Raw genomic sequence first — 27,996 nt, forward strand, 5'->3', positions numbered from 1 at the left:
AAATGGAATAGAGGACGATAAAAAGGAAAATAAAAGCCAAGTGTGGGAAAATTTACCAAGTTATCTTAAACATATGTCACATATATCTGTAACAAATAACTGAAAATACTTTTGCTTTGGACTAAACTAAACTATTTTACCCGATAAAAGAAAAGAAGAGATGGATCTACACGATGAATCAATTCCATCATTAAAAGGAAGTAAAGTCTTCCGAAAAAGACACACGCTTCTTGATTTAGGTCATGAAGTTGTCGTCCAGACCAGCTGTAGGTTGACGAAAAATCTAGAAAAGTCATCACTAAAATCAGCAGGAAATCCACGGACCTCAGCATTAAACAGGGTCGCCAAGTGGTCAGATTTATCCTAACCATGAGAAGGATTTATCTTGTACAATGGGGGGGCACCATGCAAATTAGCTGGATAAGACTAATGAATCAGATCCCCAGAAAGGATAATCTCCTTAAAGATTAAAAATCAGCTTTTAAGCCTGATATTACTCAATCCTAGAGATTGACCTTAAAGATTGAGAATTACAAACTCATGGAATTCAATGATATCTAAACTCGAGCTTGAACGAGAAAATATTTTGATCAAAATTACAAACCGATTTGTTTTCTGAAAACCCTATTTTCAATGCGTTCATTACCATTGAACGTAAAATCCTAGGAATTCACCTGGAATTCATTAGGTCACCTGAACTAAATCGGGTGTCAACCGTAAGAACGGTGGTTGCATAGTGGTCAAAGACAGGACCTTGTGCCATACCGAAAAATTATAAGGGTGAGCTTTACTATTGCTCCTACCAAGGATAGTAATTGCGTCCGACACGTTATAAACCATAATTAAAAGCATGTCAGGGGACATTGCCTTAACAGTTGCTTGTTCAACGCTTTCCTTTACAACCGGACGGTAGTTTACCGAAAGGTAATATACGGGACAAGTGAACTGGACATGTTGCTTTCCAAATACAAGGTTAGCAAGTGGGTGACACAAAACCATAAGTTTTGAGCTAAAATTTTCAAATCTGAAACCCACCAAACCCACAAAAATATTTTGCAAACACCGGTAAAGGGTTATCCCGGAAAACTTATCTAGGGTAAAAACTAGATTTAATTTTCAAAAGATCAAATGTTTTCATAAAGATCCAATTTCCTTAATGGATCTAAATTTTTATAGTCATGTGGGACTGTAAACCATATCGTTACTACCATTGTTTATACCGCCGTATAGAAATCACTGATGTACAAAGTGTGAAGAATAAAGAAGTGATTCTAGTATTTCAAGACGATATTGCTTGAGGACAAGCAACGCTCAAGTGTGGGAATATTTGATAATGCTAAAAACGAACATATATTTCATAGCATTATTCCTCAAGAAAGACAAGCTTTTAGTTGCAATTGTTCTATTTACAAGTGATATTCGTTTAAATAATAAAAGGTGAAGACAAAAGACAGATTCGACGAATTGAAGACGCAAACGACCAAAAAGCTCAAAAGTACAAAAGACAATCAAAGAGGTTCCAATTATTGATAAGAAACGTCTCGAAATTACAAGAGTACAAGATTCAAAACGCAAAGTACAAAATATAAAATTGTACGCAAGGACGTTCGAAAATCCGGAACCGGGACCAGAGTCAACTCTCAACGCTCGACGCAACGGACTAAAAATTACAAGTTAACTATGTATATAAATATAATATAATATATAATTAATTATATTAATTATATATATATTATAAACCGTCGGTAAACAAAGAGCCAAACTCCTCTAAGCTGTAAAAGCAAACTCCGCGACTCGCGGAGTTTGAAGGCCAAAAAGGCCGCGAGTCGCGGAGCCCCCAGTTTTGAAACTCCCTATAAAGCAAACCGAATTCTGATCATTTTGATCATCTTTTTCTTCTTCTTCTCATACGTAAAATATATATATATATATATATATATATATATATATATATATATATATATATTTATAATTTATATTTTAATTTTAATTATAATTCTAATAATAAGGGTATGTTAGCAAATGTTGTAAGGGTGTAAGTCAAAATTCTGTCCGTGTAACGCTACGCTATTTTTAATCATTGTAAGTTATGTTCAACCTTTTTACATTAATGTCTCGTAGCTAAGTTATTATTATGCTTATTTAAAACGAAGTAATCATGATGTTGGGCTAATTACTAAAATTGGGTAATTGGGCTTTGTACCATAATTGGGGTTTGGACAAAAGAACGACACTTGTGGAAATTAGACTATGGGCTATTAATGGGCTTTATATTTGTTTAACTAAATGATAGTTTGTTAATGTTAATATAAAGATTTACAATTGGGCGTCCCTATAAATTACCATATACACTCGATCGGACACGATGGACGGGGTATTTATATGTACGAATAATCGTTCATCTAACCGGACACGGGAATGGATTAATAGCCACTAGAATAATTAAAACAGGGGTGAAATTATGTACAAGGATACTTGGTATAATTGATAACAAAATATTAAAACCTTGGGTTACACTCAGTCGACATCCTGGTGTAATTATTAAACAAAATATTAAAATCTTGTTACAGTTTAAGTCCCCAATTAGTTGGAATATTTAACTTCGGGTATAAGAATAATTTGACGAGGACACTCGCACTTTATATTTATGACTGATGGACTGTTATGGATAAAAACCAGACGGACATATTAAATAATCCAGGACAAAGGACAATTAACCCATGGGCATAAAACTAAAATCAACACGTCAAACATCATGATTACGGAAGTTTAAATAAGCATAATTCTTTTATTTCATATTTAATTTCTTTTATTTTATATTTAATTGCACTTCTAATTATCGCATTTTTATTGTTATTTTATTTAATTGCACTTTTAATTATCGTACTCTTTAATTATCGCAAGTTTACTTTATCGCACTTTTATTATTCGCAATTTCATTATCGTTATTTACTTTACGCTTTAATTTAAGTCTTGTATTTATTTTTAATATTTTACATTTGGTTTTAACTGCGACTAAAGTTTTAAAATCGACAAACCGGTCATTAAACGGTAAAAACCCCCCTTTATAATAATAATATTACTTATATATATATTTGTATTTTTATAAAAGTAAACTAATATAGCGTTAAGCTTTGTTTAAAGATTTCCCTGTGGAACGAACCAGACTTACTAAAAACTACACTACTGTACGATTAGGTACACTGCCTATAAGTGTTGTAGCAAGGTTTAAGTATATCCATTCTCTAAATAAATAAATATCTTGTGTAAAATTGTATCGTATTTAATAGTATTTCCTTGTAAAAATTAATAGTATTTTATACCCCTTAGCTTTGACATCAAGTATTTTTAGCGCCGCTGCCGGGGAACTCTCTTAAAAGCCGGAAGCGCAACACTAATATAAAAAAAAAAAAAAAAATTTAGTTAACTTTTATTAAAATTCGTTTTTGTAAAAATACGTTTTAATTATTCGAAAATATAAAAAGAAAAACAAAAATTTATGTATTTTTAGGAGTTTGATAAATATAAGTTTTATTTTGTAAAAATATGAGTTTTATTTAATTTATTTTATAAATATATTTTATAAATATAAAAAACCGAAAAAAAATATATATATATATATATAAATCTATTTTTTTTTATTGTTATAAAGTAGTTTATTTTTATCTTAGTTATTAAAGATAAGTTTTATTTAGATCACATAAATATTTTAATAAGATAATATAAACAGAAAATATAAAAACAGAAAACAGAAAAAAAAAATGTCGAGTTTTAAACTGTTCCAGGGTTGAATTTTGAAACCCCGCGACTCGCGGGGTTTGTTGTTTGAAATACCGCGACTCGCGGAGTAATTCTGACACCGACAGAAACCCTACTGCAATTAATCACGGAGTAATTATTAATTAATTATTATTATAAACCCTAATTATTATTATTATTATAATTAGTTTTAGTTTAATTTAAGTTTTATTTAATTTATATTTTAGTTTATTAAGTTTAATTAAATTGTAAAATTAATAGTTTAATAAAATAATAAATATAAAAATAATATTTTTATAAAAATTGTACTTTTTACAACTTTTTGTATATTTTTATATTTTGTCCCTTTTCAATCGTTTTAACGTAATATTTGTATTTTTCGCTCATATTTAATTTTAAACTTAGTTTTTGCTATAGTTATTTTTACTCCTAGATTTTTAGGCTTTGCCGTAGAATTCCTTAAGTGCTTTTTCTTTAGACTAAGATTTAGGTGCTTTAGAATTTTGCGACGCCTTTTTAAGTTTTAGTTTCTTTTTAAGTTATTTCCATTTGGGATTTAGTTTTTCCTGTAAGCTTTAATATTTTTAGACGACTTTTACCTATGTATCAATTATCATTCCAATTAGTAATTTCAATTTGCGATTATAATTTTAAGTTAGTTGTAGTAATAAGGTTAGGTTAGTCAAGTATTTTTTATTTTTTATAAGTTTCTTTTATTTTTCCGTCACCTTTTATTTTTCAACTATTTTTCTTTTTCGACCTTTTTCCGACGAGCTCTTTTTCTTTCTTATTTCTCGCTATTCTAGTTTTAGGACATAGATTTTTATTCTACTTCTTATCTAAATTTCCTAAAATTACGAAAATTTATTTTAAGTGATTAAGTTAATAGACATCAAAATTTTCTGGTTCGTAGTAATAGTTGGATTTGTACGTGGACCGGGTTATTGGAGCCAAATAGTCCTCAATTATATTGAGACCAAACGAATCCTGCCCCTCTGCTGCATCTTTTGGCTATTCAAAACGTGGGCAAAATCAGAAAAGTCTATTGATTGGATAACTTATTATAATTTTTCTTTCCTTTTAAAAACTAATAGGATATTCAGTGAATGCACCGAGCAAGACGTTCACCACCTTTTGTACGTTCACCACCTGTAACTAGATCAAGACATTTAGCAAATATTACTGCCGTTGATTTTTCTTTAGAATCATCATCCAGTCGACCAAGTACTTCAGTTCAAATTTCCGATAATCCATTTTTTGAACCCGACCTCACAATTGAGAATCCGGAGAATATTCAGGAACGGTTCGTAGATCCTGAACCACTAAACTTTCCTCCGGAACCACCAATCATTCAAACAGAGATTGTTGAGGAACGAACCATTAAATCAGAATCCTCTAGTGATACCGATTCAACAAATTCAATTATGGAGAATCTGGAACCTTTAAGTATGGAAGACCGAATGAGAGCTAAACGCACTGGCCAAGGTCACGCAATTACTCATCCAGACATTAATGCGCCAGATTATGAAATCAAAGGACAAATTCTACACATGGTGACTAATCAATGCCAATTTAGTGGTGCACCGAAGGAAGATCCAAATGAACATCTACGTACCTTTAATAGGATCTGCACACTATTTAAAATCCGAGAAGTTGAGGATGAACAGATATATCTCATGTTATTTCTTAAACAATTCTTTCCTGCATCTAAAGCCGTAAGAGTTCAAGCAGAAATTGTTACGTTCACACAGAAACCAAATGAAACTCTATATGAGGCGTGGACTAGATATGGAAAGTTGTTAAGAGGATGTCCGCAACATGGTTTAGACACCTGTCAAATAGTACAAATATTCTACCAAGGATGCGACATCACTACAAGGAAAGACATAGATATAGCAGCTGGTGGTTCTATTATGAAGAAAACCGAAACTGATGCTTACAAAATTATTGATAATACTGCTTCCCACTCACATGAGTGGCACCAAGAAAAAGACATCGTTAGATCATCTAAAGCAGCTAGAGCCGATTCTAGCCATGACTTAGATTCCATTTCCGCAAAGATAGATGCTGTGGAAAGACGAATGGAAAAGATGACTAAGGATATTCACTCAATACGAATTAGTTGTGAGCAGTGTGGAGGACCACATTTGACAAAAGATTGTCTCAGTATTGAATTAACAATGGAACAAAGAGAGAATATTTCATACATAAACCAAAGGCCTGGAAATAATTATCAGAATAATTATCAACCTCCAAGACCGATTTACAATCAAAACCAGAATTATAACAGAAATATTCCATACAACAACCAACAAGGTCCTAGCAATCAACAAGTATCCAATAATAATTACAATCAGCAAAGACCGAATTTTCAAAACAAACCACCACAACAAACCGATGATAAAAAGCCGAATTTAGAAGATATGATGACAAAGCTAGTTGAAACTCAAACGCAGTTTTTCACATCTCAGAAACAAACCAATGAACAAAATGCTCAAGCATTTAGAAATCAACAAGCTTCTATTCAAAATCTGGAACAAGAAGTGAGTAACCTAGCAAGGTTAATAGGTGAAAGAAAATCGGGAAGTCTACCTAGTGATACAAATGCTAACCCCCGGAGTGAAACAGCTAAAGCCATTACCACAAGAAGTGGCACAACACTTAAACCACCTGAAATACCTGTAACTTTCTGATGAAGCCATTCCTACTCCACAAGAACCACAACCTGATCAAGATAAGGAAAAATAACCGGTAGTTGAAAAGGTTAATGAAGATAACACAGTTAAGGATAAACCTTATGTTAAACCATACCAACCACCACTTCCTTACCCGAGTAAAATGAAGAAAGAGAAACTTGAAGCCGAGCAATCCAAATTTTTGGATATGTTTAAACAGATAAATGTAAATCTTCCTTTCATTGATGTGATTTCAGGAATGCCTAGATATGCTAAATTCTTGAAAGATCTAATCTCAAATAGAAAGAAAATGGAAGAGCCCTCGGCTGTTACTATGAATGCTAATTGTTCAGCAGTGCTGTTGAATAAGATACCAGAAAAATTATCTGATCCAGGAAGTTTCACAATTCCATGTTTTCTGGGTAGTCTTAGTTCAATAGAAGCATTGGCAGACTTAGGTGCTAGTATAAATTTAATGCCGTATTCACTATACACTAAACTAGACCTTGGAGAGTTGAAACCAACTAGAATAAGCATACAACTAGCCGATAGATCAATAAAATATCCTAGAGGGATAATGGAGAACATGCTAGTTAAAGTTGGTACTTTAGTATTTCCATTAGATTTTGTTGTTTTGGACATGGAAGAAGATTCTCAAGTTCCTCTCATATTAGGAAGACCATTCTTAAACACGGCTAAAGCAATGATAGATGTGTTCGGTAAGAAACTGACCCTAAGTATAGAGGATGAGAGTGTTACCTTTTCAGTTGATAGAGCAATGCAACAACCACAATCTGCAGATGATACATGTTATTATATTCAAACTATAGATGCACATGCATAATTATTAGAAGAATTTCCAGAATTACAAGGAACAGGAGAATGTTCTTTAGGAGAAGGTAATGAACCAATTGATGAAGCTGAAATGTTAGCTACACTTATAGCTAATGGATATGAACCAACAACAGAAGAAATTCAAATGCTAAAAGAAGAAGACAGATATCGATACAAATCATCGATAGAAGAACCTCCGAAATTAGAGTTAAAGCCACTTCCAAACCATTTGGAATATGCTTATTTACATGGTGAATCTGAATTACCTGTAATAATATCGTCTTCTCTTACTGAAAATGAGAAATCACAACTCATTTCTGTGTTGAAAGCTCATAAACCAGCCATTGCATGGAAGATTCATGATATTAAAGGAATAAGTCCTTCGTATTGCACACATAAAATCTTTATGGAAGAAGGTCATAAAACGTATGTGCAACGCCAACGAAGACTAAATCCTAATATGCAAGATGTAGTTAAGAAAGAGATTATTAAACTGCTAGATGCAGGTTTGATATATCCAATTTCTGATAGTCCATGGGTAAGCCCAGTTCAATGCGTGTCTAAGAAGGGTGGCATGACTGTCATTACAAATGAGAAAAATGAGCTTATTCCTACTAGGACTGTAACAGGATGGTGTGTGTGTATTGATTATAGAAAATTAAATGACGCCACCAGAAAAGATCACTTTCCCTTACCTTTCATTGATCAAATGTTTGGAAAGATTAGCCGGAAATAGTTACTATTGTTTTCTAGATGGATTTTTCGGATATTTTCAAATTCCAATAGCACCCGAAGATCAAGAGAAAACCACATTCACGTGCCCTTATGGTACTTTTGCTTACAAACGCATGCCATTTGGACTTTGTAACGCCCCTGCAACCTTTCAAAGGTGTATGATGGCGATTTTTCACGACATGATAGAAGAATGCATGGAAGTATTCATGGATGACTTTTCAGTCTTTGGTGATACATTTAAATCATGTCTAGTTAATCTGGAACGAATGCTAATTAGATGCGAAAAATCAAATCTAGTACTTAATTGGGAGAAATGCCATTTCATGGTTAAAGAAGGCATCGTTCTTGGACATAAAATTTTAAAAGAAGGAATTGAAGTGGATAGAGCTAAAGTAGATGTAATTGCTAAACTTCCACATCCCACCAATGTTAGAGGAGTTAGGAGTTTTCTAGGGCATGCCGGTTTTTACCGACGTTTCATAAAAGATTTTTCTAAAATTGCCACTCCTATGAATAAACTCCTAGAAAAGGATGCTCCATTCATCTTTTCAGATGAGTGTATCAAATCTTTTAATATTCTTAAAGACAAACTCACTAATGTGCCGATCATGATAACACCAAATTGGAATCTACCATTTGAACTAATGTGCGATGCAAGTGATTTTGCAATGGGAGCCGTTTTAGGACAAAGGATTGAAAAACGATTTCAACCTATATATTATGCTAGTAAGACGTTACAAGGAGCACAAACGAACTATACAACTACTGAAAAAGAACTCCTTGCTATTGTATTTGCTTTTGACAAATTTCGATCATATCTCGTTCTAGCAAAAACGGTGGTCTATACCGACCATTCTGCTCTTAGATACTTATATTCAAAACAAGATGCTAAACCAAGATTAATCCGTTGGATCTTACTCTTACAAGAGTTTGATATTGAAATCCGAGATAAAAGAGGAGCAGAAAATCTCGCCGCTGATCATCTTTCTCGTCTTGAAAATCCTGAGTTAGAAGTTCTAAATGAATCGGCCATAAAAGACAACTTTCCTGATGAATATCTATTGAAAATAGATTATAAAGAAATCCCATGGTTTGCAGACTATGCAAACTACTTAGTTTGTGGATTCCTTGAAAAAGGATTATCGTACCAAAGACGAAAGAAATTCTTCAGTGATATAAAACACTATTTTTGGGAAGATCCACATCTGTTTAAAAGTTGTCCCGATGGAATAATACGCCGATGTGTATTTGGAGATGAAGCTAGTAAAATATTAAACCATTGTCACACAGGACCAATAGGAGGGCATTATGGGCCTCAACTAACAGCAAGAAAAGTTTATGATGCTGGATTCTATTGGCCTACAATTTACAAAGACGCACACCTACTTTGCAAATCCTGTGATGCATGTCAAAGGGCCGGAAAAATAAGTCAACGTGATGAAATGCCACAAAATGTCATCCAAGTATGTGAAGTATTTGACATTTGGGGTATTGACTTTATGGGTCCATTTCCAAAATCTCATAATAATATATATATACTCGTAGCCATTGATTATGTATCTAAATGGGCGGAAGCACAAGCTCTCCCAACTAACGATGCACGAGTTGTAGTCAACTTTTTAAAACGTCTTTTTGCAAGGTTTGGAACACCGAAAGCTTTGATAAGTGATCGGGGTACTCATTTCTGTAATAATCAACTTGAGAAAGTTCTTAAAAGATATGGAGTAACTCATAAAATCTCCACCGCATATCATCCACAAACAAGTGGAAAAGTTGAAAATACCAACCGAGCTTTAAAACGTATTCTAGAGAAAACCGTAGGATCAAATCCGAAGGAATGGTCCATTAAATTGGAGGATGCACTCTGGGCTTTTAGAACAGCCTACAAAACTCCAATTGGAACCACATCTTTTAGACTTGTTTATGGAAAAGCATGTCATCTTCCAGTAGAAATTGAACACAAAGCATTTTGGGCTTTGAAAACATGTAATCTTGATTTACATGAAGCCGGACGTCTACGATTAAGTCAACTAAACGAATTAGAAGAATTAAGACATGAAGCATACCAAAATTCGTTAATCTATAAAGAAAGAACGAAGAAATGGCATGATAAAAGAATCAAAAGTTCAAAAGAATTTAAAGAAGGAGACAGAGTTCTTCTTTTCAATTCACGATTCAAGCTATTTCCAGGAAAATTGAAATCAAGATGGTCTGGACCATTTATAGTCAAAAGAGTTTTCCCATACGGAACGATAGAATTAATAAATTCAAATGGGATTGAATTTAAAGTTAATGGTCACAGAGTTAAACATTACATACATGGTCCAATGGAAGTCGACAACGAAGTTAATCACAATTTCGACACCACAGCTAACTAAGTGTGGGGAGAATCAAGTCTTTAAGGATAATATGTATTTCTGTTAGAGTTAGATTGTCTGTTTTCGTGTAGTTCTCGAAAATGGAACCCGAATGGTCTTTCCCTAGCAGACCCTAAAGAACTAGTCTTCTCCCCCCATTCTGAATTTTTATTTTTTTAGGTTTTTACAAAATGAAGACTGCCTGTGAACTAAACCATGGTCTAATGCTACACGCTTTGATCACTAAACGTAATAATGACATACTACCGAGTGAAATAGTATCAGTAATCAGAGAAAGAATGGACGGAGTTAGAAAAGAATCCAGATGCGAAGATAATAAGTTACAATTTGGTAAAGGAAAATCAAAATCCGCAGCGAAAAGAAGAGCACGACACCTAGAAAGATGTCACAAATGCGGAAAATGGTCACATGGAGGTAAATGTTCAAATAATCAAACCTATTCAAATAACGAATTTGTTACTTTATGCAGAGACGGACCGTTCATATGTTTAGAAGAAAGGACACTGAATGCTCGAGGTTACGCCTATGTAGCCATGGAAAACCAATTAAACCTACTATCTTATGAATGGGATAGATCATATAACTAAGAAATCTATTTCACAGGTATGTCTGTACAGTTTTTATTTTTATTTTTATTTTTAACCTTTTGATAATAAACGCTAATTTGTTCGCTAAAAAGTATTAAATTGGTATTGAATAAAATTAGGTTTGGCGACCGAAATTATTGATATCATTCAAAAATTTATTACATCACTGCGAAATTTAACGTTTATTCTTAAGGTATAAATATCTTTAATCAATCAACCCAAAATATTTTAAAAATTCGTCATGAGTTAAATTAGGTCTTGGAACCGAAATTACTTTACCGAAAAGAGGGGCGCATATTTTTGATAATATTTGATTGATTAAAGTGGGATAAAAAGACAAAAAGATTTTTAATTTTATTTTTACCATGTTTTTAAAATTAATATTTGAACCCTTTATAAATATTGTAAAATTTGTAAAATCAAAATTTTTAAAATTGTAAATATTTGAAAAAATTAATATAAGTTTGGTGTGAATTTATAATATGAATTCTTAAATTAAGTTTGGTGTGAACTTTTAATTTTTAAAATATGAATTTTTAATTTTATGCATTTCAAATTTTAAGTTTGGTGTGAATTTTTAATATTAATTTTGAATTTTATATTTAAGTTGTGTGAATTTAAAAACAAAAATTTACTTTATCTCATTAAGTTAAGAATATGATTTTTAAAATTCGTCGTAAGTTGAAGACTAGGTCTTTGAACCGAAATTGCTTTACCCGAGGGAGGGACGAGAACTTTTATTATCATTATTTTTAATCTTATTGAATTAAAGTATGCCAAAAACATTGAAAAAACCAAAAAATCTTAGCTTTTAAAACAATCGATACAAAAAGACAAATTTTAAAATTTTGTCGAGGGACGGACTAGGACATCGATCCGAAACGACCTCGTCCTAAATAACAAAGGAAACGAAAATTTAAAATTAAGTACTTAATTGTTTTATAAGTTAATGATTAAAAAAAAAATATCAAACTCCGCGACTCGCGGAGTTTGAAGGGTTATTCACCGCGAGTCGCGGGAGTTACGAAAAATCAGAAAAAAATAAAGAGCTGGAACAGATCAGTCCCAACCCCAAAACAAAAACATACTGCGAAAAACTGCACGCAAAAACCCGAAAAATACACCCCAAAATCACAATTTTTAACCGTTAATCACCAAATTTTTTACTAAAATCATGTTGAGAAGGATGCTATCTAGGAATTACTCAAGAAAAACGGTAAATTTCTACACCTAAACACCATTTAATCCGAAATTTGGTATTCTTGAGCAATTTTTTTCCCAATTTGATTTTGATGCTTTTTAGTGTAATTAGGCTTAAATTGTTTATGTATTATGCTTGCATAACCTAGATTGATGCTGTTTAACATGATTAGAAGCCTTAAACTTCAAATTTTGAGTAATCTAGGGTTTGTGTTCTTGAGCAATTTGGGGCTTTTTGATATAAACAGGTTATGGCCGATTTTTGTCATGAATTGTTGCTAAATTAAGTAGTGTAACATGTCTAGGTAGTTAAATGATCCAAACTTTGAGCCTAAACATGATTTTGAGAATTAAAGTGGACTTTTTCAAGTCTAAAATTCATGAACTTGATTTTTGAAAGATAATGCCATTTGAGACTTGTTTAATTGCTAGTAATGATTATTTTGACATGTTATTTGAGTTGAATGCTTATGAACTTGGCGAACATTTTCGTATATGCTTATTTGAAAAAGTGTAGATTTGATAAAAATGTGAAAATAAGCTTAAGTTTAATATAAATTGATAATGTCATTGTAATTATTTTGATTGATGATTTTGCTGACACTAATGCATATTTGGATGCACAAAAATTGTGTTTGATGTGTTTTGCAGACTGAAAGGGGTGAATTTTCATCCCAAGCCCGCAATGCTCCTGCTGAGAATGGGGAACAACAGGAAGTGGAAAACTACTACAAGCAGGATATACCTCATCCAGTCATGACCTTTTCTGATATGCACTTGGAAGAGTTGCACCCGAACCTGAGATTTGACAGACTTTGGATAGATTATCCAAAATATCAAAGGGGTTTGCATACTCTTCATTCTAAGGTTATTGAGGTACCGAGGGTCATAGAATGGGGACCCTTAGAAGCTGTAGAATTGGCCGGGCCAATTAGGGAATTACTTGTACAGAGGTATGGTAATTCTACTTTTAATGACTGGGTACGTTTATTCACCATGCGTAGACTTGTATATAAAGTATGGTGTGAAGAATTGTTATGTAGTATAGAGTTGAATGATCGAGTAGCTAATTTAACCGATCGTTCTTTTATTAGATTTTTGTTAGGCGGTTCGATGCGCCACATGTCTTTACTGGACATGGCTCAGGCTTTACGTATATATACGCCTGAGGAGTTAGCGTCTGCCGATTGTAGAGGATTGATACTAAACGGTAGAAAGATAGATGAAAATTTTGATACACACGGTGTGTGGAGTCAAATGACAAGCCATCACCGTTTCAAAGGGGGAAATTACTCTTATTTGGATATAGATAGAGCCGAATTAAGAGTGATACATAGGTTTTTAGCTAATTCGATTACACAAAGGGGTAAGAACAAGGAAAAGGTAAATGAACAAGATTTGTTTTACCATATGTGTATTCGAGACCCACAAAGCGCTGTAAGTATACCATATTGTGTGGGTTATTATTTATCAGCTATGGTTCGGGGGATGAGACCGCATAGCATAATAGGAGGTGGTATTTTTATTACTTTGATTGATGAATATCTCGGTGTGGATATAAGTCGGGGGGGATTATTAGTAGAAGAACCGGAACCCCGCGATACTATAGGTTTAAATGTATACCATGGTGCGAAAGTTTTGAAGAGGCGAAATAACGCCGCAGTACAATACCATGGTAGACATCCACAGGTGGAGAGAAACCAACAGCAAGGTAATGTAGGAGGGGGGAATGAGATGCAAGAAATGTAAAGGTTTATAGCTTCTCAGGAATACAAAAATGCTAGACAGAGAGCATTTGAAGATTGGCAAGTTCATCAGAACCAAATCATAGCTCATTGCCAACATATAGGTAGAAACTATATTCCTACACCGAAACCCATCTTCCCTCCCTGGTCTATAGAGATGCAGCCACCATATCCTACGTATGACCCTGCCGAAGCATTCTATAGCACATATGGTTATGCCTGGAACCCCTATTGGTACCAGTATCATCCCTAGTATACTTATTTTTTTTTTTGTAATTTGTAATTATTGATACGTTTAATACTTTTGTTAATATTGTAATCATTTTTATAATTGTCTAACTTTTATTCTTAGATTTTAATAATTTTTGAATGTGGGGTAATATACCAAACTTCAAAAATATGTATATATGTTTGTAGTTTATCTTATGTACACAACAGGGTAAAACAACGCATTTTCAAAGACTGGCATTAAGTTCAGCAAAAGCAACTAATTTTGACGACAAGATGCAAAATATATGTGAAATAACAACAAGACGGAATGAACAAATGATGTGCACCATTTATCATTCAGCAAACAAACGCCAATATGTTTGGAAACTTTGGTAAAAATTTAATCATTTTCACACTAATCACCCTCAATAATTTAAATTGTTACTGATTTCTTGCAAATGAGGGCATTGCAAGATCTTAAGTGTGGGAAGGGGTTAAATTCTTTCGGATTTTAAAATTTTTATCTTAAACACTTGGTTACCATTAAAAATACTAGTAAAGCAGTAGTTGTATTAGAATCTAGTGCTCTCTGATAATAAAGAACAGCCCTAGTCTTATATACTGACTACCCAATTCTAGTAAATTTTTTCAAAATTTTCAATTAAATGAACTCAAAAACATGTTTATACATATTTATGAACGATAAAACTAGGTTTTAACACCGAAATTATTGTAACCTCGGAAAGGACATAAATTGAGAAACAAACCAAAATGTTAAAATTCATTTAAAATGGAATAGAGGACGATAAAAAGGAAAATAAAAGCCAAGTGTGGGAAAATTTACCAAGTTATCTTAAACATATGTCACATATATCTGTAACAAATAACTGAAAATACTTTTGCTTTGGACTAAACTAAACTATTTTACCCGATAAAAGAAAAGAAGAGATGGATCTACACGATGAATCAATTCCATCATTAAAAGGAAGTAAAGTCTTCCAAAAAAGACACGCGCTTCTTGATTTAGGTCATGAAGTTGTCGTCCAGACCAGCTGTAGGTTGACGAAAAATCTAGAAAAGTCATCACTAAAATCAGCAGGAAATCCACGGACCTCAGCATTAAACAGGGTCGCCAAGTGGTCAGATTTATCCTAACCATGAAAAGGATTTATCTTGTACAATGGGGGGGCACCATGCAAATTAGCTGGATAAGACTAATGAATCAGATCCCCAGAAAGGATAATCTCCTTAAAGATTAAAAATCAGCTTTTAAGCCTGATATTACTCAATCCTAGAGATTGACCTTAAAGATTGAGAATTACAAACTCATGGAATTCAATGATATCTAAACTCGAGCTTGAACGAGAAAATATTTTGATCAAAATTACAAACCGATTTGTTTTCTGAAAACCCTATTTTCAATGCGTTCATTACCATTGAACGTAAAATCCTAGGAATTCACCTGGAATTCATTAGGTCACCTGAACTAAATCGGGTGTCAACCGTAAGAACGGTGGTTGCATAGTGGTCAAAGACAGGACCTTGTGCCATACCGAAAAATTATAAGGGTGAGCTTTACTATTGCTCCTACCAAGGATAGTAATTGCGTCCGACACGTTATAAACCATAATTAAAAGCATGTCAGGGGACATTGCCTTAACAGTTGCTTGTTCAACGCTTTCCTTTACAACCGGACGGTAGTTTACCGAAAGGTAATATACGGGACAAGTGAACTGGACATGTTGCTTTCCAAATACAAGGTTAGCAAGTGGGTGACACAAAACCATAAGTTTTGAGCTAAAATTTTCAAATCTGAAACCCACCAAACCCACAAAAATATTTTGCAAACACCGGTAAAGGGTTATCCCGGAAAACTTATCTAGGGTAAAAACTAGATTTAATTTTCAAAAGATCAAATGTTTTCATAAAGATCCAATTTCCTTAATGGATCTAAATTTTTATAGTCATGTGGGACTGTAAACCATATCGTTACTACCATTGTTTATACCGCCGTATAGAAATCACTGATGTACAAAGTGTGAAGAATAAAGAAGTGATTCTAGTATTTCAAGACGATATTGCTTGAGGACAAGCAACGCTCAAGTGTGGGAATATTTGATAATGCTAAAAACGAACATATATTTCATAGCATTATTCCTCAAGAAAGACAAGCTTTTAGTTGCAATTGTTCTATTTACAAGTGATATTCGTTTAAATAATAAAAGGTGAAGACAAAAGACAGATTCGACGAATTGAAGACGCAAACGACCAAAAAGCTCAAAAGTACAAAAGACAATCAAAGAGGTTCCAATTATTGATAAGAAACGTCTCGAAATTACAAGAGTACAAGATTCAAAACGCAAAGTACAAAATATAAAATTGTACGCAAGGACGTTCGAAAATCCGGAACCGGGACCAGAGTCAACTCTCAACGCTCAACGCAACGGACTAAAAATTACAAGTTAACTATGTATATAAATATAATATAATATATAATTAATTATATTAATTATATATATATTATATATATATTATAAACCGTCGGTAAACAAAGAGCCAAACTCCTTTGAGCTGTAAAAGTAAACTCCGCGACTCGCGGAGTTTGAAGGCCAAAAAGGCCGCGAGTCGCGGAGCCCCCAGTTTTGAAACTCCCTATAAAGCAAACCGAATTCTGATCATTTTGATCATCTTTTTCTTCTTCTTCTCATACGTAAAATATATATATATATTTATAATTTATATTTTAATTTTAATTATAATTCTAATAATAAGGGTATGTTAGCAAATGTTGTAAGGGTGTAAGTCAAAATTCTGTCCGTGTAACGTTACGCTATTTTTAATCATTGTAAGTTATGTTCAACCTTTTTACATTAATGTCTCGTAGCTAAGTTATTATTATGCTTATTTAAAACGAAGTAATCATGATGTTGGGCTAATTACTAAAATTGGGTAATTGGGCTTTGTACCATAATTGGGGTTTGGACAAAAGAACGACACTTGTGGAAATTAGACTATGGGCTATTAATGGGCTTTATATTTGTTTAACTAAATGATAGTTTGTTAATGTTAATATAAAGATTTACAATTGGGCGTCCCTATAAATTACCATATACACTCGATCGGACACGATGGGCGGGGTATTTATATGTACGAATAATCGTTCATCTAACCGGACACGGGAATGGATTAATAGCCACTAGAATAATTAAAACAGGGGTGAAATTATGTACAAGGACACTTGGTATAATTGATAACAAAATATTAAAACCTTGGGTTACACTCAGTCGACATCCTGGTGTAATTATTAAACAAAATATTAAAATCTTGTTACAGTTTAAGTCCCCAATTAGTTGGAATATTTAACTTCGGGTATAAGAATAATTTGACGAGGACACTCGCACTTTATATTTATGACTGATGGACTGTTATGGATAAAAACCAGACGGACATATTAAATAATCCAGGACAAAGGACAATTAACCTATGGGCATAAAACTAAAATCAACACGTCAAACATCATGATTACGGAAGTTTAAATAAGCATAATTCTTTTATTTCATATTTAATTTCTTTTATTTTATATTTAATTGCACTTCTAATTATCGCATTTTTATTGTTATTTTATTTAATTGCACTTTTAATTATCGTACTCTTTAATTATCGCAAGTTTACTTTATCGCACTTTTATTATTCGCAATTTCATTATCGTTATTTACTTTACGCTTTAATTTAAGTCTTGTATTTATTTTTAATATTTTACATTTGGTTTTAACTGCGACTAAAGTTTTAAAATCGACAAACCGGTCATTAAACGGTAAAAACCCCCTTTATAATAATAATATTACTTATATATATATTTGTATTTTTATAAAAGTAAACTAATATAGCGTTAAGCTTTGTTTAAAGATTTCCCTGTGGAACGAACCGGACTTACTAAAAACTACACTACTGTACGATTAGGTACACTGCCTATAAGTATTGTAGCAAGGTTTAAGTATATCCATTCTCTAAATAAATAAATATCTTGTGTAAAATTGTATCGTATTTAATAGTATTTCCTTGTAAAAATTAATAGTATTTTATACCCCTTAGCTTTGACATCAGTTTGAAACAAATAAATGTCTAGACACTTATGCCTTAGACAAATAGTGTTTCGTGAGGTTTATCACGAATGAAGTGATGTATGTGGATTTTGTTGGATTACAACAAATTTGACTAAATCACTTGATAAAAGCATTAGCCGGTAGTGCGCACAAGTTGTCTAATGTTGTGGGATTGAAGTCCATTTAGATCTTCCATAGTGGGATACCCAATTCCCTTCTAGTACAACGCGAGGAGCTGAATTCGATGAGGAAAGTCTACTATTTGAAGATTGGAACACATTTAATATATGATCCCAAAGTATGTGTTCGGACCCGTGAGATAAAGAAGGTTGAAGTTAAATACTTCTTAATAGTTGTCTTGAAAAATTGCATCGCGGGAGCAAGATTAAAAGAAACTACCTATGTGAACATGAGGTTAAGCAGCCTCAAGAAAGCTTGGAACTTAGCTTTTGATATGTTCATGAGAGGATTGGGACACATGGCTTATAACAGTGTCGGGTTAATTGTAGAAAGTATGGAACTAGTGTGTATATTATCGACAGGTTTTCAAATGAATTGATGGGTTCAAACTTTTAGAGCACCCTGATTTTCGAATTCTTGCACGTGTAATATACTATGTGTAAATTCAATCTATGTGACATTTACACTTATGCACTAGTTATCTGTTTGTTGGTATTTTAGTAATCAAGGATCATACTAAAATTGGGGGGGGGGGGGGGAATTGTTGGTGATTTTACCATGATCCAACGTCATTTTAGTTGATTAGGTTGCTAAGTTGAAAGTGCTCGAACAATTGAAACGCTACACAGATTTGGGGAGTGTAGAGTACACGTTCGTAAAGTCTAAAATGGTTTGAGGTTATATTAGTGAGCTTGGAATTAATATTTGGAACATTAGAAATGCGAAACGCGACTTGAAAAGGCCATACACACTAAAAACCATAAAGTGGAAATTTGAGTTGCTGGACAGGCTTAGCCCGCAGCGCGGCTCTCAGGCCCGCGGCGAGGCTTAAGGCATAAATTTTAGTTCGAGGCTTTTTACTAATTTTCAAGCGAGGTTCTTTTTAGCCCGTGCCGCGGCTCTCAAGGCCTTGGCGCGGCTTAACACTAGTTCGCTGAAAAGGGTGCTTTTTCAACCCAAAAGGCACATTTGAACCCCAAACGTTATGGGGTTGTTCCAGGACATTTATGAACGGTTTTTTCATGTATTTGGACTTGTTTAAGCACAAATACATGGGTGTGACATTCCAAGCATTATGTGGGTTCATATGAAAAGGTGTGACTCTTCAAAGACACCTTTTGACCTGTTATAAATATATGGATTCATTTCCATATGAAGGGTTAGACACTTTACACAATATTCCAGATTTTGAACATGTCTAACACACTTTCAACACAAAACTTCCAGATTTATGCAATCTACAATTGAAAGGAACAATTATCTTTTGGTCAAGACGATTGTTCATACTAGTCTTATCCTAATAGTGATTTCGTGTAACCCGTGACCAAGTGGGTAGAAATACTCTATTAAGAAAGTGTTCACACGATTCTAGTATCAATCCGGTTGTTGATTCTTTACCCACTAATCCATATTTCTCCAACAGGAAGTCTCTTACAACAATTTGGAACATTTTAAAGTATGATCTTTTAATGCCAGTTAAACTAAAGATCTTTAGTTCTTTGAGGGCAAAGGCAGATTTATATGAATTTTTTTTCTCTACTCAATGGAATGATACATGCACAAACTCTAACAATATAAGACTATGCACACGATATCTTAAATCTTATAACACTTCATCAAACATTAATAGCATCTTAATTCAGAACTTTTATACACTCAACGTCTCATTTCTACCGGAGCGAGTTGTGGCATCACGACTCCAACATTTTCCCTCTCCATATATCCATGTCATCCTAAATACTCCGTATAATTTTAGATTAGATTCTTACACATATGCCAAATGTGATATTAACTTGGTAATTAATTTTATCAGAGGTTAAGAAAAAGGGTACTTACCAAGTGACATATCGAATCCATGATGCTTAAGTTCACGATACTGTTGGCATATGGCACAAAGCTCACAACATAAGTGGACAACAATCGTTGCAGGGTTCATAGGCAACATGTATTATTGTCTCATTTTAGACAATACATACATGAATATATCCGATGCTTAAGCTCAAGATACATACACTTTGCCAACTTAACGGGTAATTTTCAAAATCTGCCAACACCACCATCAAACATCTAGATCCTCAAAAAGTTCCTTCTTTTCGACGACCCTAACCCCTTCAGACTTTCTAATCCGGTAGCTTCTAACCACAACCAACCTAATTCCCAACCCTTAATATCGTTGATTTCAATTTCCATCAAACTTAACCTTAACCCTAACCTTAATTTCGTAAACCCTCAATTTCCTGACGATGCTTGAAACAATGGGGCTTTCCTTAATACTACATATTGAGAGCTTAATTGTCCCCAAACCCAAACTTTTGAAATCCAAAATATGCACCTTCTCACCACTGTTATCTACTGTCCCACAACCACTTCCACTTCAACCACCACCTCCACATCTTCCACACCATCACCTCATCTGGCAATTGTCTCCAACCATCATCCTTCTGTTAGGAAGATTAGGTGAGCCCTAACAAGACTTGATAACCTCAAGTTATCAAACTCACTTACAATAAGCGAAAATATGTGATGAACACAAAGAAACTAACAAAAATAAAAAACAAGAGAATTTAACGTGGTTATATGTAATCAAAGGTGATTACTTTAATCCTCAGCCAACTAAAGAGTTTTTTTTATTGAGAAATTTCGCGGTGTACTTTTACAGATTACATATGGGGTATTTATAGGAGAAAACAAACAAGGAAATAACTTTGGGAGCAAGCTAACATGTTCTTGAAAATTCTGGCCCAGACCCTTTCTCGCATCGCGAGCTTCAAGCCATCATAATTCTCGTGTTCACGAGTTGCTTTTCGAGCATGATCTCCAGTCGTGACTTGTTCTCTCCCACTCGCAAATCCTAACCAAAACCCAGCTCACATTCGCGAGTCTCTCTCCAGCTCCACCTTCGTTTGTTTAACTCGATTCATACTCCAACGATCTCGCACTCGAAGAGACGTTAAACAACACCAAACTTTGACCCGACATCATCATCATCCCATAGCAACAACCCGACCCGCTAATTAGACCTCCTTTTGATACCGTCAGATTTTCACCTGAATTGATCCGCACTTCACCCGTTAACCTTTGAGCAAGTGAAGTCTTTCGACACCAAACAATACCGATGAGCTATAATTCGATCATTTTGTTACTAGCTTGGGAAACAAGAACTACTCTTTAGCTATGACACCTACCTCCTTAGTTTTGGAGATAACGGGTCGTTTGAGTCCGGCCCGACCCAATTAACTCCATTGCCCAAGCAATCCATCAATACAAAACACCATCCACCCGAATTATCTTTCTAACAAAGAATAAACCCACCGGTCGAAAAACATTTGGACAACTGCATCAAGGCAGCTGTGTGAGAATGCAATCACACCCTTGATCTTCCACATAACCGCCTTAGCTTTCACCATTGGAACACCGACCATATACGTGCGCAGGTCTTTTGACAAACCTAATTTTTTGCCATGACCCAACTCCCACTGTACGGATGTATCTTTAACTGTGACTCTCACAAAAAATATCTTGTTCATCTTCCTCGGTCGATCGCAACAAAGTTGCCATTGGAGAAGATCTATCCGAAGTGACGAAAGCTCCAGTGTACCAAATTCAACCAGAATTTCCACTAGCTTCAACTTCCCTTGAGCTCCCACTCAAACAATACCTCTCAACAATACCGGAAAGCTTTAGCATGCTAGGACTTTTAACACCTATAAAATCACCTAGCAATTCCTCAACCATATACATGTTTCGCCTCTTATATCGGCGAGCTACCACAAGACCTCCCTTAAACATTGTCCATCTTGTTCATGTATGTGGTAGTATGATATGAGGCACCCTAATCTAGAATCCAAGATTCGTCACGAACCTCTTCTTGGCACATCAACGCATCTTCTATCATCACATTCGTTGTGCTCCCACCCGACTTTAAACTTGGGCACCTTGATTTGTAGTGACCAACTTGTTGACAATTCCAACACATCACATTCTTGCTCCTTGATGGACTCCTTGACCTAGCTCTTCCCCGACTAACACTTAGAACCGAACCCGAACTCCCATTTGAATCTTTCCTTCGAATACCTTCTTTAAGTTCAAGTCACGAATTCCTTCAAACATGAGTATAGTAGTTCCGGATGAACCACTAACCGCCATTACCGTACCGTCCCAACTATCGGGTAACGCAGATAGCATAAACAACGTTTTTAGCTCATCATCGAATTTAATATCAACCAATTTCAATCGGGTCAAAATCAAATTAAATTCGTTCACATGATCCGCCACCGAGGAACCCTCTTTCATCCTAGAGTTCACCAATTTCCTTATCAGGAAATCATTGTTCAAAGAGGATGACTTTTCATACATGTTAGATAAAGCCACAAGCAATCCCGACAAAGTGGTTTCACCCACGATGTTGTAAGAAGCGTTCTTGGCCAGAGAAAGTCGAACAACTCCTAGGGCTTACATATCCAACAACTCAGACTCGCCTTGAACCATCTCTTCTTGTTTATACCGGTTAACGGTTGGTAAAGCTTCTTTTGACATAGAAGATCTTCAATTTTCATCTTCCAAAAGCTAAAATTAGTACCATCAAACCGATCAATATTCACATCACTCTTTTATTGCCATTGTTCTCGCAAAAAAATGAGCCTAAGCTCTTATACCACTTGAAAGGAAGATTAGGTGAGCCCTAACAAGACGTGATAACCCTAAGTTATCAAACACACTTGCAATAAACGAAAATATGTGATGAGCACAAAGAAACTATCAAAAATAAAAAAGAAGAGAATTTAACGAGGTTATATGTAATCAAAGATGATTACTTTAATCTTCGGCCAATCAAAGAGTGTTCTTTATTGATAAGTTTCATGGTGTACTTTTACAGGTTACATATGGGGTATGTATAGGAGAAAACGAACAAGGAAATAGCTTTGGGAGCAAGCAAACATGTTCTAGAAAATTCTGGCCGCCCAGAACTTTTCTCGCGATCGCGAGCTTGCCATCATCATTTTTGTGTTCTCGAGTTTCTATTCGAGCATGATCTCTAGTCGCGACTGGTTCTCTCCCAATCGCGAATCCTGGCCAAAGGGTTAGATCGACTCCAACACCTTCAAAGGGTTGGATCGACTCTCCTCTTGACGGTCCTGTTACTGACACTTTCACCCTAGTTGATTTGTTCAACATTGTCCGAAAGCCTTTTGGAAAATCGTTACGGCAGAACATTCCTAATTCCAGCCATAGTCCTTCGTCTACAAGTGAGGATAATAATGGTGTTGTTTTCATTTGAAGATTGTCATTGGGTTTCAATAAGCTGGAGGTTCAAGATACTTTCAACTCCTGTGGTTGTATTATGGTTGTAGTTTCTATGATTAAGATGATGAATGACATTTCTTTGTTTGGAAAAAAACTGTTCATTGACACTGCAAAAAGAAATCTAGTGTACGGACAATCTTTTTCCACTCATCGTCGGGTTCATTCTTCTGTTCTGAGAGAATCTCAGTGTTAATTTCGACATCTTAGATAAGCTCCATTTATGTGAACTTATTGTTGATTTTTGACCGTTTGAGACTCACAAATTGGTGTCGTGTTTAACCCGAAGGAGAGTTCTAGTGAACCGAGTGTTTAAATGGGGGTCTTTTGAGTACATCATCATGTGCATTTACGCTAACAATTTGCTCAAACTTTGCTTCGACCATCCTCGTAAAGATGGTTTGCTTTCCATCACACCTTTTTCCTCTCGTTCCGCTTTTGATAAATTAATGTCTAACACGGCGCCCTCGCCTGAATCGGATTAGGTTGAGGCTGTTTCAATATATTCCGAAGATGTTTCCTTGAAGTCAACTAAAGTGAAGAAAGCGTCGGGTATAAGGGGTCGAGAAGGAAGAGTTTTCTGATTTTTTTTTTTCAAGGAAGCTTGACCTCTTTCTTACTTTGATGTAGTTGTATGCTTGCGATGAAGATGAATGCTAATCTTTTGTTGTACGTGTAATTGGTTTCTCTCTTTAAATGAATTTTACTCATATATTTCACTTATTTGTTTCCCAATAGTTGCTTTGATCTTATGTTTTGGTATGAGCTTAGTTATGTTTTTTGTTATAGTTTTTTGAACTCGTTTTTCTTCGATTGTAAGTTTTTGGTACTTCAATTTTTGTTGAAGATCTCTATGTTATACAAGTTCATGATTTTTTAGTCAAAAAAGGAAACACAAGAGTAGAGATATCCATCCGATCACCAATAATTAAATGTGATCAAAGAATGGTGATTTTATATTTTCCGAAAGCTTTGTTTCTAGTTGACACCACCTCCAATTGTGAGAAGCATTTCGCGTTCACGAAGATTCTTCTATTTTGCCTCACTGCTGCAAGATTATATCTCGCCTCCATGAAATTCACTTCGCTCTTTTGTTTGGATTGTTGTTTTACAACATAAGTTATCAACTTTAAAAATAAATAGTTTTTCCGCCAGAATCATGTTTAGTAGAAGAAAGTTAATAGCAAGAATTAATTATTTATCAATATCTCAATTGGAAGAAATCCAACCCTAAGATCTGGCGGGTGATCTAGTAAAATCAGATAATAAAATTTATAAAACCTAGAAAATATCTGAATACTAACTATAACACAAAATATAGGCAAGTGCACCCGATCATGTGTATAACATAGGTAAAGCCTAGGATGATTGTTCCACGGACAGTCTGGCATATGTAACTCAAGATTAAGGTAATATGTAATTAAATAAACAAAAATCAAAGTAAAGCATGACGGGGTTTTCATTTAACGACCGAAATGTCAAAGATAAGACTTTAATTTAAAAATACTTAAAGAGCAAAAGCAAGCAAGAAATTCAAGGCAAAAATGAGACTTAAACAAATATGTTTACTTAGGCACTATTCACTTCATATGTTGAGATTCTGGAAAAGATAAATTTATATCATGCGTGCGGTCAGAAATCTACTCATGTATTCCAGATGCAACTAAAATTAATTAGCATTTAAAAGTGCCACTCAATCTTATACTAATCAATGTAACAGACCATCTATACACTTTTTAACTACTTTTCAACTAAACCATTAATCTAGAACATGACGCTTTCCATAAACAATGTAGCGCTTTCCTGAAAAAGAGGCACTTTCATTCTCAGCTCAATGCTCTTTGCAATTATTCTTAAGCGGCACCTTATTCATCAAAAACGTCTATTTCACTTCCAAAGAGGCTCTTTCATCTGAGTTGGTGAATTTCTGCATAAGCTCACAAGCAGCGCTTTCAAGGTGAAAGTAGTGCTTCAATCTGGTTTTCCAGCCGCTCCGATTCCTTCTTCTCTTCAAGTCAGCTTCTCATTGTTCATATTCTCAAACTTCATCAAATTCCTCAAAATAGTCTGAAATCAACTATAAAGTAATAAGTATAGAAAATTCATATAATTGATTCAAATATACACAAAATAACAATGTTATTGTCTATAAAAGATATATAAATACATGTACAAAATAAACAATATCACCAGGCTTGGATTGGCCCACTTTGATTTGAAATTGCTATTGAGATTGTCTAGAAATGTCATTTTGCAATTTGCATGTTTTGATTTTTTTTTAAAGCCAACTTTTTTTAGGGTTTAGATATATAATATATAACAAATGGCAAATTCCATTTAAAGGTAATTATTTTAATTTGCTTTCCTATTATAGGTAATCCATTTCACTTTGCATCATTTAAATGAGTACGTTATCAAAAGTTAATCAAAAAGAGGGGTGTCGTTAACTTTTGTTAACTTTATTAGTTAAGTGTCAACTTTGCATAACATGTCAAGCCCTTCATCGATCAACGTATTCAACTCGCAATTTCGACGCACGTTATCGATGCACAATTTCGACACGTGTTTTCGACCTGCGTTTCAACGCGCGGTTTTATCAGAGTTTTCGACCAGCGTTCTTGAGGCGCGTTTTCAACTAGCGATTTCGAGGCGCGTCGATCATGGCACAATTTTTACTTGCGATTTCGACGCGCGTTCTCGAGGCACAATTTCGACGCGCATCGAAATCGCAAGTTGAAAACACGCGTCGAAATCGCGAATTGAAAACGCACCTCGAGAACGATGGTCGAAAACTCTGGTAAAAAACGTGCCTCGAAAATGCGCTTCGAAAAACGTGCATCGAAAATGTGTAGATCGAAAAACATGCCTAAAAAACGCGCATCGAAATCTTGAGTGTAAAACACGCCTCTAAAACGTTGGTCGAAAACTCCTGTAAAAAACGCGCATTGAAAACGGGCATAAAAACGCATATTGAAAAACGCGCCTCAAAATTGCGCCTCAAAATCGCGCAAACGTACGTCGGAATCGCGAGTCGAAAACGTGCGTCGAAAACGTTGGTCGATAAAGGGCTTGACATTTTATGTTATGTTAACACTTTACTGAAAAGTTAATAAAAGTTAACGACACATCTCTTTTTGATTAACTTTTGATAACGTACTCCTTTAAATGATAGCAAAGTGAAATAGATTACTTATAATAGGAAAATTGGGTAAACAAATTACCATTAAATAAAATTTGCCGTATAACAATGCCAAAATACATTAGTGGTATGACCATTTTCCTTCTATGTGTTTTTCATTTTAAACTTTTTCAATTCTTTATTATAAAAAATTTTCCCTCAATCTTTTCTTACAACTTTTTTTTTGAACTCTCTCATCTTTTTATTTTATAATTTTTCCTCAATATTTTTTACAATCTTCCCTTACGACTTTTTTTTTTTTCTTTCTTTCTTTACAAATACGTTTCAATTTATTATCAATATTTTATTTTATTTATAAATTTTCCTTTAAATTTATTCACTAATTTTTTTCCAACTTATTTTTTCCATATCTGTAAAATTTTCTTTTTTTATTTCTTCTCCCACATTCTACTACTAAGTAACAAAAATATACAAATTATTATGTGTAATTTAATTTGTTTAATATTGAAGATTAAATTATGTGGGTTTGACCTATTAAAATGGATTATTATCTTTTGAATTATATTATGCTCATTAAAATTTAAATAATATAATTAAAATAATACAATTATGTAAAATGAAAATATGACCGCTCGTGGTTAACAATATGATTGTTGAAGTTCAAAATGGAGTTTCATATTAGCTGGTACTTTCACATATTTTTCATTGTCAAAATTGTTACTTTGTGTTACTTTATTTTAAAATACCCAATTTCATTACATATAAACTTTTTAATTTAATATTAATTAATTAATAAATATATAATTTAATTTAATAATAATTAATTAAATAATAATTAATTTAATTTAATATTAAACTTTTTAATTTAATTATTAATTAATTTAATATTAATTAATTAATAAATATATAATTATATTTATTCCAACTCAAATTACAACCTTCCCTTCCACAAAAACAATTACAATTTCGTTCTTTCTCCATCTTCATAACGTTTAACTTGATAGTTGATAAAACAACTTAACCTTATATAACATTTTGTTGTTTATTCTTTTTTTATTTAAGCGCAAACCTTACATATATAACACTATAATCATTCACTAAACCATGAATTGTACCATCAAAATTATCTTTCCATTTCTTGGTTAATACT

Source organism: Rutidosis leptorrhynchoides, chromosome 3 (assembly GCF_046630445.1).
Source record: "Rutidosis leptorrhynchoides isolate AG116_Rl617_1_P2 chromosome 3, CSIRO_AGI_Rlap_v1, whole genome shotgun sequence".
Classification (NCBI taxonomy): domain Eukaryota; kingdom Viridiplantae; phylum Streptophyta; class Magnoliopsida; order Asterales; family Asteraceae; genus Rutidosis; species Rutidosis leptorrhynchoides.